Source organism: Pleurodeles waltl, chromosome 6, assembly GCF_031143425.1.
Source record: "Pleurodeles waltl isolate 20211129_DDA chromosome 6, aPleWal1.hap1.20221129, whole genome shotgun sequence".
NCBI lineage: Eukaryota > Metazoa > Chordata > Amphibia > Caudata > Salamandridae > Pleurodeles > Pleurodeles waltl.
Window position 1 is genome coordinate 1,380,049,912 of NC_090445.1, and position 17,992 is coordinate 1,380,067,903.

The following is a 17,992-nucleotide window of genomic DNA, read 5'->3' on the forward strand; positions in this document are numbered from 1 at the left end:
GAGAATCTTTTTTAAAATACTTACACGCAAATTGACCCAGGCCCCTGGGCAACAGGGCTAAAGTTGTCGTCATGCTAAACTGAACCCTGTAATCCATCAGGGGCCCAGACATACGTAGGGCCTCATTATAACTAAGTAGATAAATCCGATGAGACCAGAACTGTTACCACTGACCCCACGTTTGTTAGTAGGTCTGTAAATTCTCTCCGGCTTGGTAGATTCCACTTGGCGACTCTTAATGCTGAAAGCAGTCAACATTTCTGGGTGAAACTCCGGGGTAATTACCGAGGAATAAGATGCAGAGTTACCATTTAATTAGTATTTCCTAAACCCGTGGTCCAGCTTATCCCCATTAGTTACCAGTGACCCCAGTATCAAAAACTTTGAGGAAGGAAAAACTTAACGGTACCGAATCTATAGTGAAAATCTGAGATGGGCGTGGTCATGTTCATAGTGGATGAGCAGCTAGATAAAGACTAGCAAGATCCTCACAAAATGTCAGATTTAACTACTTTAATACAACAGAACCTCTGCAGCACTGGTGACTTCATATTAGTCAAAGAAGATGGCTTAGGACAGTGCTGAGATGCAGACATAACAGCACAGATGTAGTATTCTATATTTTATTTGCATTGGGAAAAGACTTGTTATTGTGTCGAGCATGGAAGAAAGTGTGCAACCTTCAAAGCACTACATTGCATCTGAATCATGAATTAATAGTTTATTAATAGAACCTAGAGACTTTTTGTGAAAAAAACGGAAAGCACATTACTGTGAATTAACATTGGGAGCCGGTCATAAAATTAAATGGCTTCCAAACTCCCTGCTGCTTCAGTGTGCTTGTGTGCGATGCATCACACCCCTTTCCTTGACAATTAATTCAATTTTTAACTCCTTAATGGAAGGGAGTAATATGCATATTACCCAAAGCTAACAGAAAGCTCTTCATTTTCAGTGTGACACAGTTCCTGCTTTTCTTACCGGTTTACTGGTTAAAGAAAGGCCTCTCTCCCTTTAATGTTTCTCCATGTCAGCTCCATCCCTCACTAATCAGAGAGAATGGAAAAATAAAGCGATTCATTTTTCTGTACTTCTGTGGCTACAGTGATTGTGCTTCACATTGAGCCCCATGAACTTTTGCTTGCCCCTAATCCAATGGGAAGCCAGAGGCGAATCTCATAGCGAAGGCACAGCAAACAGCTACGAACGAGATCTGAAGATAGGAAAGGGCTCAAGGAAGTATTCCCATCACTTGATGCAAGACAACAAACAAAGCTGCTGAGAAGCCTGGAGGAAAGGTCCCCAGACCTCCAAAAAAGAGGCTCCACAATTTGGCACAGTTCAGAACCTAGACCATTCTTTCCAAATTGGTATTAAAGTACTGTTCCACAGCCCCTGGTCAGAAGGTAGACGATTCAGTTCACCAACACTAAAGGCTACTCCTCCAAAATCAATAATCAACACAGGTGGGGAAAACACACCTGCACAATGAGACCAAAGCCTGGATAAGGTTTGTTGACTTAGAACCACAAGTGTTGCAAAATAATGCTGTCTGTCAAGACTAACCCATCCGAACACCAGTAACTCCTCGCTAAATCATTTTGGAAGCATTCCAGAATGGGGGGACAGTTCCAGACCCTTTATTCAAAATGTAATGAGCAGGAGTGGGGGTTCAGAGGCAAATGAGAAAAAAAAGTAGAGGTAGCCTGACAACCCACCAGTAAGCAACCTTTCCGTCAACGGGTTCAGTGACAGACACTTCCAAAAATATGGCACCATGGAATATCTAATATCTTCTCTCCCAATAACAAAGCAACTCTGATAATGTAGAGACTAAAACAATGTCGAGTTACATAAAAATACTGGTGAAAAAAGGGGAAGTCGGCTATCTCTTCAAAAATGGTGCTCAGCTAAAGGAAAAGATGAAGTTCACAAATACACCAGGCAACAAGATCACTAGATAAAGTGGATTGTTCATGAGAAAAAAAAACAGATCATAAGGATCGATGGGACGGATGGCACTGGTCAAAATTGATAAGATAGTCTAGACAAAGAAAAGTTCATTTCTAGTTCACCCTCGTCTCTGTTTATGAAAAAAAGCCAGTCCTGCCATGCCATTTAGGAAGTCTGTTGTGACACAGGAAGTCTTAATGGAACCCTTTTTGTCTGATTTTTGACTTGATTGAGGAAAACAAAAGCAGTAAGATAAACAAATTCATTTTAAGAAGCAACAGGGCTTCTAGTCTTGGGTAAGGAACAACACAAATGTGATACTACAAAGTAAATAATTTGTATACTGAATTTAAACCGATATAATGTGTGCAACATACAGTTAAAGAGGTTTTATTATGCACCTGCCATTCTTTAAGGGTAATGAATGGCTTTCATAAAACCTCATTTCCTATTTAAGCAAAAAAGTAATTAGTCTTGTAATTCCCTTAATGGTCATCTATGGCTATTAACAAGCCTTAAAACTATGGAGACCAACGAGAAGCCATTCAGAATGGAGAAACATGTTGACCTTTGCAGAAAAGAGTCCTATTTGACATAACTTTTCATTATGGGCGAAACCAAGGGGTGTATCCTCAGAACCCTTTTGATGACTGTGACTACTTCTAGGTGTATTAAACCCTGGACTAACTCTATAACCACGTTATGTAAGGAAGCAACATGGTGCAGATAGACAATGATCTATTTTGCCCAGTGCGGGCCCTAGTGACACATTAAACAGTTATGTGCTTCTTGTTTTCTTGTCAAATGTTCATGATTGTATTTTTTGAATTTTATGTTCAGAGATCTATGATTACACTTTATTTCAAAGTGTTTTGGAAAAGGCAGGATCCTTTGAATTCACGTACAATATCCTCTAATTGTTTAAAATCTACTTCCCAGTACATATTAATTGTTTCATTGTGGCATAAATACGTATTTCTCGATTTTTTTCTTAAAGTATTCCGCTGCATGTTGTTGTCCTTATGAGCTGCCTAGGTCACGTGGGGTTATATGGCAAACCCTTCTTGCTTTGGGTAATACATTAAGGAGCACCAAAATAAGAATTTCATTCATGATCGCTCATGTGTGTAGCAACTTTTTAAAAACCCAACACTTTACACATTTCTTTGTGATTACTGTGCACTTTTCACATGTTCACATAACGTGCGCGGCACTGAGAAACACAATATGTAGCACCTTGTTTATCTTTCTATTAACAATGGGAGGAGACCATTTAAATTATTTCTGCATTTAACCTCGACTGTGAGTAGTGCTGCACATTATTAAACTATTTTTGGATTCAATGTACATAGGGGAAATGTTTATAGTCCCCGCAGAAATAAGCAAAGTGTTTAATTCATTCTTCAATCATTCTGAAGGAACCACTGTTTTTGAATTGGATTAAAATGAAGACACTGATTTTTCCTTCTTGTGCTTTGATGTTCTGGCCTAATCTACCTGACCTGGTGTACCTTAAAGGTCCATGTAATATCAATACTATTGATTCCCAGTGTTTATGTCAGGCCCAGCTGTAGCAGTCTTGCAAACCGTATGTATTCAAAAAAACTTTTTATTACATCATAAATAAAAATACATACATAATTAGGGGGACTTTGAGTCAGTCCTCTTTATATATTAGTCTGTTAAATTGTCATTCACATCTTAATTTCACCCACCACTGCATACAGCATGGGTAATGGCTCTCCCACTTTAGACAATGCACCATAAGCAATTGCATTTAAGCCTGGTTGTTTGAGCATTTCCACCTAAAAGGTAGTTCATTTGAATGGGGGTCTTTTGGACCAACCTTTTCTTTAGTTTTTGTAAATGTTTTTGTCTTTAACACTTTAATTTCTACTGCATACTCTAACCAATAAAAAGAAAGAAAAAAATGAAACATTGCATACTTGCCAAAGCCAGACCTAATGGATTTGCCACTGCTTGTCTGTAAAACATCTTAATACCCTATGGATCAGAAGTTCCATAACAAATTGTAAAACAAAAAATAATAAATGACCCACCTTTCTGCAGTAACACAAATTTACGATAAGGAGCCACTCATATAAATATCTGCTGTATCTGCAGTTAAACCAACTCTCCATGGAAGCATTAGAAACAGGGACAAAGGCAGTTTCCCTCCTGCAATACTTACTCGTTATGATCCTTGGTATTCTTTGATACTATCGTCGGCATATCATTATTGCCAGTGATCTACAAACCACCAATTCACATAGACATATTTACTAGAAAGTCGTGCAACACAGCCCAACAACCAAAATTGCTGCACTGTGTTGTGTGAGAGTGTGCATGTGTATGTGAGAGAGTGAGTGAGAGAGTAGGGTAGTGCCACATTTACAAAGATATGGTGCTACTGCTCTCTTCCCAAGATGTGGCACACAATTAGGTTGTCATGCACCCAGTGCAAATGTGTCTGCTTGATTCCTAGCTTAGGTCAGTACAAAATGCTATGTTTAGACATACTTTTAACCTTTTCCCACTATGTATGTGTCCTACAAATTGCAGCACCAATGCAAAGTTTGAAAATTTTGGATTAAAAAAAGCTTTTCTCCTTCTTTGCTTTGTTTTGACAAAAGCCCTTTCTACAAATGATAGTAGATATGGCTGTGCGACAAGACCCATGGATAGTAGCATGGGAACACCCTTTCACCACTTGCTGGATACATGTAGCATGGGAACGCCCATTTACAACCTGTTGGATACCTCCCTCACACAAAGTACCACAAAGCAGTATATAACACGTTTAGACAACTTTTCAGCAAAAATAAGGTTTTGCACTGAAAAGTAAATACCAAAACAACACTTTCCACCAATTTGCGTCATTTTAGGTAATTTTGCATTGGTGTAAAGTGTTGATGAATCTGACCCACAATTTTTCAGCAGCTAAGAGAAAGGTATTTTTTAGCCATGAGTGTCATTTATTTTCCAAAAATCATCACCGGCCACAAACAGATGCTTACAGGGTAAGTAACATAATCCGTTCAATGGCATGTGAGGCTGTAGATACACATGCTCTGCATAGACTGTAAAAGCAGTGCCCTCCAGAAAGCGGTGGCTAACCTGTGGGTATTGCAGTAGTTTGAAAAAAGGTACATAGCGCAGCCTGTCCTACATTTGCTTGCTGGTGTGCTAAAATATCCACACAGCAATGTTTAGTGAAAGTGTGTGGAGTTGACCATGCAGCCGCTTTACAAATTTCAGCTATTGTGATATTGCCCAGGAAAACCATAGATGCTACTGTCTTATAGTTAGAGTGTGCTCTAGGAGGTTTGGGAAAAGTTATTTTTGCTTTGGCATAACAAGTGTGAATACATTTAATTATCCATCTTGAAATGCCCGATTTAGATATGGGCTTCCCTGTATGAGGGGTGAAAAGGCAATAAAGAGGTATTTTGTTTTACAAAAACCTTTAGTTCTGTCAATATAGTACAATAAAACTCTATTTACATCTTGTGTATGAAGGGCCCTTTCCGCAACTGTATCGGATTGGGGAAAATAATCCGGTAATTCTGCTGACTGGTTTAGGTGGAAAGCAAAACTACCTTTGGAAGGAATTTTGGGTTTCAAAGGACTACCCTATCTCTGTGTAGTTGGAAGAAAGTTTCTTCCAAGATTAGGGCCTGAAGCTCACTGACAGGTCTAAGTGAAGTGATTACTATTAAGAAGGCTACCTATCAGGATAGGATCTGAAGATGGCAATTATGCAAAGATTCAAATGGAGGGGCCCATAAGTCTGGTAAGTACAATGATGAGGTTCAAAGCAGGTGTAGAGGGAACCCTGGGTGGAATTACTCTTTTAAGGTCTTCCATGAATGCCTTAATATTTTGTACTTAAAACAATGATAAATATCGGTTTTGCAGGCAGGCAGCCACTGTGGCTAAATGCAGGCGTATTGAAGTGTAAGCTAGGCCAGAGACCTACAAATGAAGTAGCTTAATTCTGTCTATTGACTTTATCTTAGCATTAGACACTACCATGTTAAAAGCTGCAAGTGATTTTCCACATTGTACAATGTGCACTCTGTCTTGTTTTCGTACTTCTTCCCACCAAGGGCGTTAGTTGATAAGAATGTACTCAGATGGCAGGGAATGGCCTTGCTGTGACTTGACGTCTTGGGATTCCCAACGTGTTATTTTCAAAGCATGCCTAAACTAGCCAGCAGTTTTTAATACTTCTTGCGCAAGCAGGAAGGTTTTTTCCAAAAAGCTCTGTCTTCGTTTTTATAAAGATATAAACAAGACCCAGATTGACAGTAGAAGATTCAGAGACCTCAATCCGTATTCTAGATGTCAGATGCCTGATGTATTTCCCGTGAGGGTAGAGATCTCTCTTTCTCGCAGTCTAACGGGGTCATTGGCTTGCTGGCAGGAGAAAGATGAAGCACCTGACAGGCCCTACGGTGATGCATTTTTATAAATATTTGCTTTGCATTATAATATAGATAAATATATTTGCTGTGTACATTGCAGTGGAGAACCTTTGTGTATGTTTTAATTTCATTTCTGTGACCATTTTTAAATGTGTGCTTTCAACATGCTAATCTCCTTTTAGGAACCTTGTGTAGTGAAAACAATAAATGTCTCCTTTGGACTAAGAAGCGCATTCCAGAGATTTTTGTCAGTGCATGAGTGTGTCAGGTCGGTCATTAGTGAAAAGCAAAACAACATTCTGGAGGGAGATTCAAGTATCTGAATTCTGTGACTTCAGAAGCCAAATCGCAAGGTTGAGTTCCTTTGGATGTGAATGCCTATTTTCTCCATGGTTCCGAATGAGAAGATCCAGTGTGAGAGAAAGCTTCTTGTGGGGCACTATCAAGAGATCAAGTAGTGTAGTGAATCATGGTTGTCAAGCCCAAGTTAGAGCTACTAGAATGAAGGTTAGAGACATTTGCCTGAGCTTCCAGACAACAAATGGAAGAAGAGGGAGAGGAGGGAAAGCGTAGGTAAATATCCCTGACCAGTTCATCCATAGAGCATTGCCCTTGGATAGCGGATGTGAGAGCCTGGAGGCAAAGCCTGGGCATTTTGCATAGCCTGCGGTTACAAACAGATGTATGAGTGGAAATCCCCACCTATGAAAGTATGGGACGAGGACATGGAGTTCACATTTGTGGACTTGTTGCTGTATCCATCTGAGGAGGTCAGCAAAGGTGGTGTTCCACTAACAGCTGAATGAGGTGACATATTTCCCAATGCCAAATCGTCTAAGATAGGCGTGATGACTACAGAGATTGTGTGTCTCACTGTTTCTGTAGCTAAAACATGGCTGTTGTGTTCTCCATCTGGACCAAGACAACCATGCCTGTCAGGTAAACTAGGAAGACTTTCAATGCCAGGTGAATGGCTTGAAGCTCTAAGAAGTTGATGTGTAGGACTTGATATTTGGAGTCCCAGAGTCCCTGTATTGGGAGGTCCTGTAGGTGAGCACACCATACTGAGCAATGCATCCGCTGTGAGAATGATCTGAGGAACAGGTTCTAGGAACGGCTGCCTCTTTGTTAGGTTTTGTAATTTGCACCACTGCAGAGAGTGATGAGTGCAGCTGTTGACGAACAGTAGATCTTGTAATTGACCCTGTGACTGAAACCATAGACTCAGACATTCTTGCAGTGAGCGCATATGTAGTCCTGCATGTGGTACTATTGCACAGCAAGATGCCATCATGCCTTAAAGTTGCTGAACTGTTCTGACTGTTACGCATTGATTGGGATGAACCTGTTGCAGCAGGGTTGTGATATTCTGAATCCCTGCTGCATTTTGGTAGGATAGTCCTAACTTTGGGTTGAGGATAGTCCCTAGATACGGCTAAATATGTGAAGGTTGTAGGTGTGATTTTTGTATGTTGATGGTAAACCCTAGTTGATGAAGGAGATGTAGAGAGGTCTGGGTATGTTGCAGGCACGAAGTGTGCTGGCTTTGATGAGCCAGTTGTTGAGATATGGGAAGACATGGATGATCTGTCTGCGCAGATATGCTGCGACTACTGCCGAACATTTGGTGAACACACGAGGTGCGGCAGTGACTCCGAATGGAAGCACTTTGAATTGGTAATTTTGTTCCTTATATAACGAACCTGAGGTATTGGTGGTGAGCTGGATGGATTTGGATGTGAAATTAAGCGTCTTGTAAGTCCACTGCAGACATAAAGTCACCCTGTTGTTGTAGACGGCCACATCCGGGAGCATTACCATATAAGTGTTCCTGATAGGATCTAACAATTTAGTGACCTGAGGTCTTAAACAGGTCAAAGGGATCCATCTTTTTGGGGAATTAGAAAATCTAGGGAGTATGCTTCTGTGCCTTGCTGTTAAAGAGGGACAGGTTCTATGGCCCCTCTGTGAAGAAGAGACTGTACTTCTTGTTTTAGCAAATTCAAATGTTATATGGAAAATTTGTGTTTGCGATGTGGTATGTTTGGAGGTGTTTTGATGAGTGCCAGACAATAACTATGTTGGATAATGTCCAACACCCACTGGTCTGTTGTTATGGTTTTCCAAACTGTAAATGTCCCCCGACAGGGGTTAGATGGTTGGGTGAATGAGAAGAGAGGCACTGTTTGGAGGTGGAGTGTGTGGCGAAAGTTGTGGAACCCGTTCCACGGTCTTTTGAGTTGTTTCCCCTAAATAAGCCTCTGTAATATCCCCTTGGAGGGAGGGTTAGATGCTGTCGCCTATAGGTAGAGGTAGAGCCATCTGATAATGTTGGTTTGGTGCCCTGTTTGTATGTGGGAAACCGGAAGGAGCCACAAGGAGTGGGAGTTTGAAGTGCCCCATGGATTTGACAACTTCTGTATCTTTTTTCATTTTTTCTACAGTTTGATCCACCTGCTGGCCAAAAAGATGTTGTTGGTCAAAGGTGTCATTCAATAGTGTCTGCTGTACTTCTGGCTTAAAGCCAGATATGAGTAGCCAGGTGAGTCAATGCAACAGAATGCTAGTATTTATGCCCCAGGCAGCTGTGTCTGCTGCATCAAGAGCACATCTAATTGAGTTGTTTGAGATCAGTTTATCCCCTTGAACAGTTTGGTGGCCTTTTTCTTGCAGTCCCCAGACAGATATTGGAGTATTTCCTCCATTTCATCCCAATGGGCTCTGTCGTAACTTGCCAACAGCCGTTCTGTGTTGGTGATTCGCCAATGGTTGACTGCCTGTACTGCCACCCTTTTACTTGATGCATCAATGAGTTTAGACTCCTTATCAGGTGCTGTTGTTTGTGAATTAGCCTTCTTACAGGCACTAGATACTACCAGGGAGTCAAGAGGGGGTCAGCCCTTAATGTAACCAGGGTGGTAGGTCGCAGCTTTGTATTTTTTATCCACCTGTGGCGTAATAACCCGGGTGCACGCTGGTTCTCTAAAGATCTCATCTGCGTAGCGGGTCATCCCTTTTAAGATGGGCAGATATTGGCATGCCCTAGTGGTGGAAGAAAGCGTCTCAAAGAGAAAATCATCCTCTATAGGGTCTTTGTGTAAGGGGACCTGGTGATATGCAGCTGCCCTAGCTATGAGTTCCTGTAATTAAACTGCATCATCTGGGGGTGAGGGCTTAGCTGAGTAGAGGTGTGGGTCAGTATCTCTGAAAGGGAGGGTGTTAGAATGTCAGGAGTCAATGTCATATGTGTCCCATGGATCTGTAGGTGGCTGATCTAAGCCATCTCCTCCTCCCTGATCCCTGGTGTGAGATCGTGGGGAGCCCTTAGAGTAACATCACCTATATCACTAAGTGAGTGATTATGGTGAAGGAGGAGGTGGTAGTGAGGGAGGTAGAGGAGATGGTGGAGGTGGAAGAGAAGCAGGCAAAGATGGCTAAAGAGGACTGGTGGCAATGTCCTTCTTCTTTTTAGGAGATGCAGGTACATCAATGGCCTCCTTGAACGAAAGCTGGCGCTTCAATGGAGTAGGCTTCAACTTAACTTCCTTGGCCAAAATTCAACCAGAAGAGGGCTGAATGTGAAATTTATTTTGCTTCGGATGAAGTCTCCCCATCATATGGTCAGCTCGGCACCGAGACTGATCAGCTTGGTACGACAGCAAGAGGTTTCGGCTTGGCTTTCAGTGCTGGGACCGAGCGTGGGGCATCCTTAGCAAATGGCTGGTGCCTACCCTAGCCTGTCGGCAGTGGTGGCACATTAGCAGTAATTTCCATCAGAACCGAATGTCTCTTGGTGGGCTGGACAGGGGCATGGGTACTCACTGTGCGCTGTCCTGAAGGAAGATCTTGCATCTTCATGCCAAACTCGATTCAGAGTCTGGTATGGAAAAGACCTCTTCCTCTGCTGCTGAGGCCTCAAGCAGTTCTGCCTTTTCTTCAACATCGTGGAGACCGAAGATGTTGGCTGTCTCCACCAGGTCTCTGCGCTGAATTTCTCTCAAATGCGCCTAATGATCCGGCAAAGTTTTCTTCAACTGAAAAGTTCAACAAGCTTCACCGTTTTCCTCATTGTGATCAGGAGATAGACACAGGTTGCAAACCTGATGGATATTAGTGTGCTGGTATTTCGCTTGGCAGGTGGGACAGAACCAAAATGGGGTCCATTCCACTGGCAGCACATCATCGTTCAAACCCAATGAGTTGAGAAAGAAGGCCCAAATGGGTGAGGCCCGCAGACCACGAGTGGAGAACGTAAAATTGACGGGTGGCGATTTTCTTCTGTTTTTTATAAGTGAAGTGTGAAATGCGAACAAAACAATACAGACAGGCATAGAGGTTAACAGTGAAATGAAGGGAGCCTGTAAACAGTCTCAAACCGGAGTATAGAAGAACACATTCAAACACGATGGCGGAAAGAAAATCTAACAATGGGGTCAATGCCCATGCACATTATCACCAATAGGAGGAGTCACTTTACCTCGTGACTCGAGAAAGTTCTTTGAAGAAAAACAAATTGCACAAGTCCGGACCCAAGACTAGATGGCAGAAGTATGCAGAGCATGTGTATGTACAGTGACACATGCCATCGAAAATAAATTATGGATTCAAGAAGATTCTAAAGGAATCTTAGGTCTAACAATCATGCCCAGGTCAACAATGCATGTAGTGACCAAGCCTACCCTACACTTCAAGCTTGGCAGCTGGTTTTAGTTTCTTCTAAGAAAACTAAGGAACTAAGAAAACCTTTGAGATCATATTTTCTCAGTGATAAATCTGCAGTAGTTTCTCCTGTGGTGGGAAAGCAAGTAGTAATGCATTTGTCATCTGTGGTAATTCTGTGACCAGTAGTTATTCAGTGAGGATTTTCTGTCAACATGGAAATATTTAACTTCCTGGAATTATTTTACTCTCCCCATGGAGATGAAATGGCTGTTTTGGAGCCATTCTCCCTTTGAATCAGAGTAGCCTCTCAATTCGAATGGGGGTGGTTACAACAGTTACCAGCACCATCAGAACTGTGAAATCCCTAGTTTTTCCACAGTTCTGTTTATTTTCATACGGAGATTTGGCTGCTGAAGGAATCTGGGGGAAATGAAGGATTACTGGGGACAGAAACCCAAAGCTACAGATTCCGTGGGTAATTCCTCATTTCTAAGGGAACTTCTGAGTATAACTTGTAATGTCCTGGTTTTCCCCATGACCACAGCTACCAATCCCTGAGGTATCAGTCATTCAGGGGACAGGAAATATTTGGGTGACTGGTGGGCCACTCATCATGAGGGCTTAAAACTGCCTATGGCGGTGTTAATGGCAACTGGATGATTTTTCTATTGATGTCATTATGTAACTTCTGTATAAACGTCTGAAACTACCAACTAAAAATGTACTAGAAAGAGGTAAAATGAACTTGGGTTTCTCAACTTTAAAACCCTGGCCCATGTTTTAGCTACTGCTGTTACATACAAGATCTTGGCAGTCTTTGCTTACTGTTTGATTTTCTGATCTTACTTTGCATTTCTGCAAATTGTCTAAACATTAGCAATATTGTAACTAGTAAAAGCTACCCCTGTGGTAAAATGTAAACAAAACAATTCCCTAGGATTATTCACATGCCACAAAAAATCCTTTAATCCCTAATCAGGGAGCTGCAGCATTATCCATAGTTTTTGGGTTGCCTCTCTCTGCTGAGCAAAGGATGCCATTCTGCTTTAATAATGTCACATAGATGTAGGTTCACCTACAGCTAGTGCAGAACATCAGTCTTTTACCATATCATCAACCAACAGAAACAAAGGTGGATACTTCAGAGATGGCATCTCGTTGGATGACTGCTGCTCAAAGCCCTAACTCGGGTTATACAGGACAGCTCTTATGTAGTATCAGATACTGAGACAACATCTGAGGGATAGGACAATGACGCAGGCTCGGGACTGATTTTTCTGACAACTCTTCTTCCAGTGATTCTGAGGGAGGTGATGAGGACAGTCCAGCTGTCCCTTCACAGGCACAGTCTGTGCAGCGGGACAATAGCAGGTTAGCCCAACCCAGAGAGCAGGTGCATGTCTCGGCAAGCACAGAGAGAGTGCTCTCTTGGGAGCAACCCAATTTAGTTCAGCCCCAAATTCCACCACCCAAATCGTATTGTGGAGACATCAAAATTATCTATAAAAAAACTTGGTTTTGTAAGGCAGGCACCTATGTTTTTGGTCCCGGGCTCGGCAGCCATATAGGGAAACCTACCAAACCCAGACATTGCTGGAAACTAGACACCCGGGGGTGTCCACAGGTGTGTGGCTTGTGCAGATTCCCCAAAGTTTTCTTACCCAGAATACCCAGCAAAGGTGAAATGTTGAATAACAACTCTATTTATTCTTGCAGTTCTGTCACAAGAACTAAAGGAATATGCTGGGATACACAAAATATCTACTAACTAGTGTTTCCCCACCTATCCTGATAAAAAAGTTACCCCACTTGAGTGCCTGTACCTAGTGCCTGCATCAGGAATGGATCACCCCAGGGTCAACAGTCGCCCTCATGTAAGGACTAACATTGACCGTTGTGTGATCCATTCCTGACACGGGTACTAGGCCTACCCACACAAGTGAGGTACCATTTTTGTCAGGAGATTTGGGGGAATTTTGGGTGCGAGGAAATTCGTGTCTCCTCTCAGATTCTATCACCGAAATGCGAAGATGTTGCAAAGGATTCTGGGTAACAGAACCTGGTGAAAGCACCACACATTACCCCACCCTGGGTTCCCCTAGGTGTCTAGTTTTCAAAAATGCACAGGTTTGTTAGATTTCCGTAGGTACCGGCCAAAATCCACAGCTAGGCACTTTACAAAAAACATGCTAGATTTCAGTGTAAAAACGTGATGTGTCCATGTTGCGTTTCCTGTCGCAGGCACTAGGCCTACCCACACAAGTGAGGTACCATTTTTATCGGGAGACTTGGGGTAACACAGAATAGAAGAACAAGTGTTATTGCCCCTTGCCCTTTCCAAAATCTTTCTTTCCAAATGTAAGACAGTGTGTAGAAAATAAGTCTATTTGAGAAATGCCCTCTAATTCACACGTTAGTATGGGGACCCTGGCATTTAGAGATGTTCAAATAACCACCGCTTCTCTACACCTTATCTTGTGCCCATTTAGGAAATACAAAGGTTTCCTTAATACCTATTTTTCACTCTTTATATTTCACCAAATAAATTGCTGTGTACCCAGTATACAATGAAAACAACCCATTGCAAGGTGCAGCTCATTTATTGGCTCTGGGTACCTAGGGTTCTTGATGAATCTGCAAGCCCTATACATCCCTGCAACCAGAACAGTCCAGCAGACGTAACAGTATATTGCTTTTAAAAATCTGCTATAGCTGAAAAAAGTTATAGAAGAAAACGTGGCCGGAAATGGCTCTTTTTTCACCTCAATTTCAATATAATTTTATTTTACCTGTTACTTTTTGTAGGAAAACTTTGAAGGATCTACACAAATGACCACTTGCTGAATTCAGAATTTTGTCTACCTTTTAGAAATGTTTAGCCGTCCAGGATCTAGCATTGGTTTCACACCCATTTCTGTCACTAACTGGAAGGAGGCTGAAAGCACAAAAAATAGTAAAAATGTGGTATGTCCCAATAAAATGCCAAAATTGTGTTGAAAAATGTGGTTTTCTGATTAAGTCTGCCTCTTCCTGAAAGCTAGGAAGATGGTGATTTCAGCACCACAAGCCCTTTGTTGATGCCATTTTTGGGGGAAAAAAACACAAGCCTTCTTCTGCAGCCCTTTTTCCAATTTTTCTGAAACAAAACGAAATTGTTGCTGTATTTTGGATAATTTCTTGGTCTCCTCCAGGGGACCCCACAAACCCAGGGTACCTTTAGAATCCCTAGGATGTTGGAAAAAAAGGATGCACATTTGGCGTGGATAGCTTATGTGGACAAAATGTTATGAAGGCTTAAGTGCAAACTACTCCAAATAGCCAAAAAAAGAATCAGCAGAGAAAGGAAGTCTTTACCTTGCCATACCAACCATCAGTGATTCCGATTTTCCTGTTAATTTCCAGCTGTCCCTTTTTTAGGTCTCATCTGAGACAGAGCATGCACTGTCCCTTGTGACAATTTATTGTTAAGTAAAAAAAATCTTCAGTCTCGAGCACACCGATTACTAACCATTTGTTGTCACTTTCATTTCTTCTACGTTCCTCGACCAAGTCATTATTAGTAAGTATCATCCAAATCAGAGACCGGAAACAAAACAGGAAACACTTACTGACCGCACCCTCCCTCACGCTAAGGGCTATAACTAGGCTAGCTTTTACCTTAGCACTTGTGTTTTGCTTCCTGTCTCCAACGAGAGAATGGGGTGCTGTCACTCGCACATGGTGGTTCTGGGCAGTTTTAGCTGCTTTGATAAATAATTAAATGTAGGCTGGTGGCATTACCTTTTGTATCAGATAGAGAGCTGGGAGTTTATGGTTGAGGTCTCAATTTTGCTATTACAATGGGGAAGAAAGCTCTTAAACACAGGCATTGGTCATCTTCGTCATCATCTTCTGTTGGTAGCCCTGTGCAAAATCATCCCTCCAAGAAAAGGGAGAAAATTAAGAAAATATTTTTGGAAACTATTTGCCTTAAGGAAGAAGAAAACAGAGCCACAATTGTTGGAAAGTAACTGGAGATTTAAACATGATTTATATTTGGATATTCCCAGCTCCAACTCCTTGGATGAGTTATTTCAGGGCTCTATAAACACGATGGTAAATATATGTGTCAAAGACATGTTACCATATATTCTTACCCATGTTAGAGATAATATGGAGCTTCCAGAGGAAGCTAATTCAAGTACGTCCAAAGACTGTCCTCCCACAGTTCAAAAGGCAATCAAGCACAGCCTTGCCCATTCATCAATTGGTTATGGACGTTCTTGAATGAATGGAAAGATCTAGAATGCATTACTGTATTGCATTTTATGACCAAACATTATGCTTTGGAAGGGACGGGGGAAAAATTCCAGACACAGTCCATGTGGATTTGACTGTGGCCTGACCCGTGGGGTGAACTTCAATGGCTGGAGAACACTCTGAAGGATGTGGTAGACAGAAAGATCGACACTTCACTGAAGGAGGCTTATGCTGGCCCTCATCTAACTATTCACTCTGGAGTATGTGGGCATTGTACCACAGTCATTACTGTCGAATTTTAAAACACTATTCAAGACAATGTAAGAAGATGGACAGTGTCTGGATCTATTCGAATCTATGTAAAACCAGACCTTTCTATCTGATATTGCACTTGATTCTGTCAGTGCATCAGTTCTGTCTTGTGGTGCATCTATTGTGATCAGGATTAATCTGTTTCTATAGAGTTGGAACAGTGATTCAGTGCAGCAATCTCAGGCCTTGAGACTTCCTTTCAAGGGACTGCCCCTATTTGGTAAAGACCTTAAGGAAAAACTTCATAAAGTGTTCAAAGAATGAAAAAATTCCTTTTCTTTCAGGAAATACCAGCAGAACAAGCAATTTTTATTTTCCTCAATGGGGAAATCCTTTTGTCAACCGTCACGTAGACAACAGACTACTGGAGGAGGTCAGCAGTTCCATGGTAAAGGTTTCCAAGGGAAGTTTCAGAAAAAAACTCTGCAAGTCCAGAAAATACCAGTCAGTGTTATTGACTATGCCACTACGGAGGTGTCAATTGCCAAGATAATAGAGGTTGGTGGGAGACTTCATCATTTCCTGGGAGTCTGGCATCACATGCCTTCCGACAAGTGGGTGCTGAGTATACTGGAGAAAGGTTATCAGATCGAGTTCCTGTTCCTTCCTCCATCATCAGGGACTATTTAAATACCCCTTCCAAAGCATCCACTCAGGAGGAAAGCTTTGAAAGAAGGGTATTGTTCCTTTCGGCTGAAGAAGGCAATTGTTCCAGTACCAAAGACACAACTTGGACAAGGGGTGTATTCAATTGTATTCCTAGTTCTAAAGGTGACTGGGGTTTTGAGAATTGTAATCAACCTCAAGTCTCTGAACAAATTTGTTTGTAAAATTCCTTACAACAAATGATTCCATTGATGCAGTCCGGATAGGTGATGTCGATGTTGATCTCAGGGAAGTGTATCTTCATGTTTCCACAGCACCATGTTTCCAACAGTATCTACGGTTCTCTGTAATGGGATGTCACTGGCAGTACTGTGTCCTGCCCTTTGGCCTAAGGTAATCAATCAGGGTGTTCACAAGAGGGGAGGCACCCCAGGTGTCTCACCTTCATCTTCAAGGGATTTCAATCTTTTCATACCCGAACGATTGCCTTCCCCATGCTCCTTATGTCCAGATGATGCAACAACTTTTGAATGAGACCATAATTACGCTATAGAGCCATGGATGTCTTCCGAACTTTCTGAAATGCAAGCTCCTGCCACTGACTTAGAGAACCTTCATTGGGGCAGACTTCAACTCTCTCTTTGGCAGTTGTTCTTACTGAATCCAGGATCCAACGACTATAATCTCTTCTGACATCAATTTTGGCTCAGAAGAAGGCCATGTTATTTCAGTGGGTGGGCATGTCCATTTGACGGCATCTGTACTCACAGTCCAGTGGGCCAAGATTACATCTACAACTGTTACTGTGGAATCTTCAAAGGTCTGTGACAATCCCCATTAAAAATATGGGCTTGAAAGTTCTTGTCTCACAAGGCACTGTTCACAATCTGCAGTGGTGGCTAGATACATCCAACCTCACCAAGGAGATGGTGATGCATCCTTCCTCTCCAAGAATAGTGATGCTGGACGCCAGTGCCTGAGGCTTGGGTGCCACAATAGGACAGTTATCAGTCCAGGCTCCATCGGCTTGAACAGAGGCCATGCAACTGGAAAGAATTTTCAGAGGTGGAGAAAGCCCTCCGGTGTTTCGAGCCTCACTTGATAGACTGCAATGTCCTGGAATGCTTCGAAAACATGGTGACCATGACATACGTTAACCATCGGGGCAGCACACACAGTCAGTCACTCAATCAGGTGGTCTGTTCGATAGAACAATGGGCAGAACTCTACCTTCAATCCATATCTGCTGAACACATCAGGGACAAGTACAATGTGGTGGCAGATGCTTTAAGCCGCAAGTTTCCTTCATCTCATGATCTGAGGCTCTCCAACAGGATCTGCAGGAAGACTGGATGTCCACAGATGTATTTGTTTGCACCAGGGCCTATGCCCTCCTACCGACCTCCTACTCCACCACACTAGCAATGGGAGCATGGGGAGTGAAGTACAAGTTACTTACCTTCGGTAACAAAATATCTGGTAGAGACATATTTTAGTTGCAGATTCCTACCTTAGAATTTACTCCGGGCGTCAGACTGGATCTGGAGATTTTTCTTCGAGCAATACCCTTGCGCGTTGGTAGGTGGCGTACGTCGACTCCGCGGGCGTCGTTGGCGTTGTAGTCGCCGTGATGACGTCGGGAGTAGTACATATACGCTGCCTTCGCACAGTGACGTCAGTTTCTTTTAACGTCTTTCCACGCCAAAGCGCAGAGCCGCTAAGAACACTGAGATTGGTGTGCCAGAGCTAAGGCCCTGAAGGGGGAATCCCTGTCCCTAGAAATCAGTTTGCAT

The 17,992-nt window shown here is 42.3% G+C and overlaps 1 protein-coding gene across 3 annotated transcripts in view; it reads right to left on the minus strand.

Moving 5' to 3' along the window:
* Positions 1-17,992, minus strand: part of LOC138300863 (coiled-coil domain-containing protein 50-like) — a 671,686-nt gene that overhangs the window by 117,375 nt on the left and 536,319 nt on the right. The window lies entirely within an intron of this gene.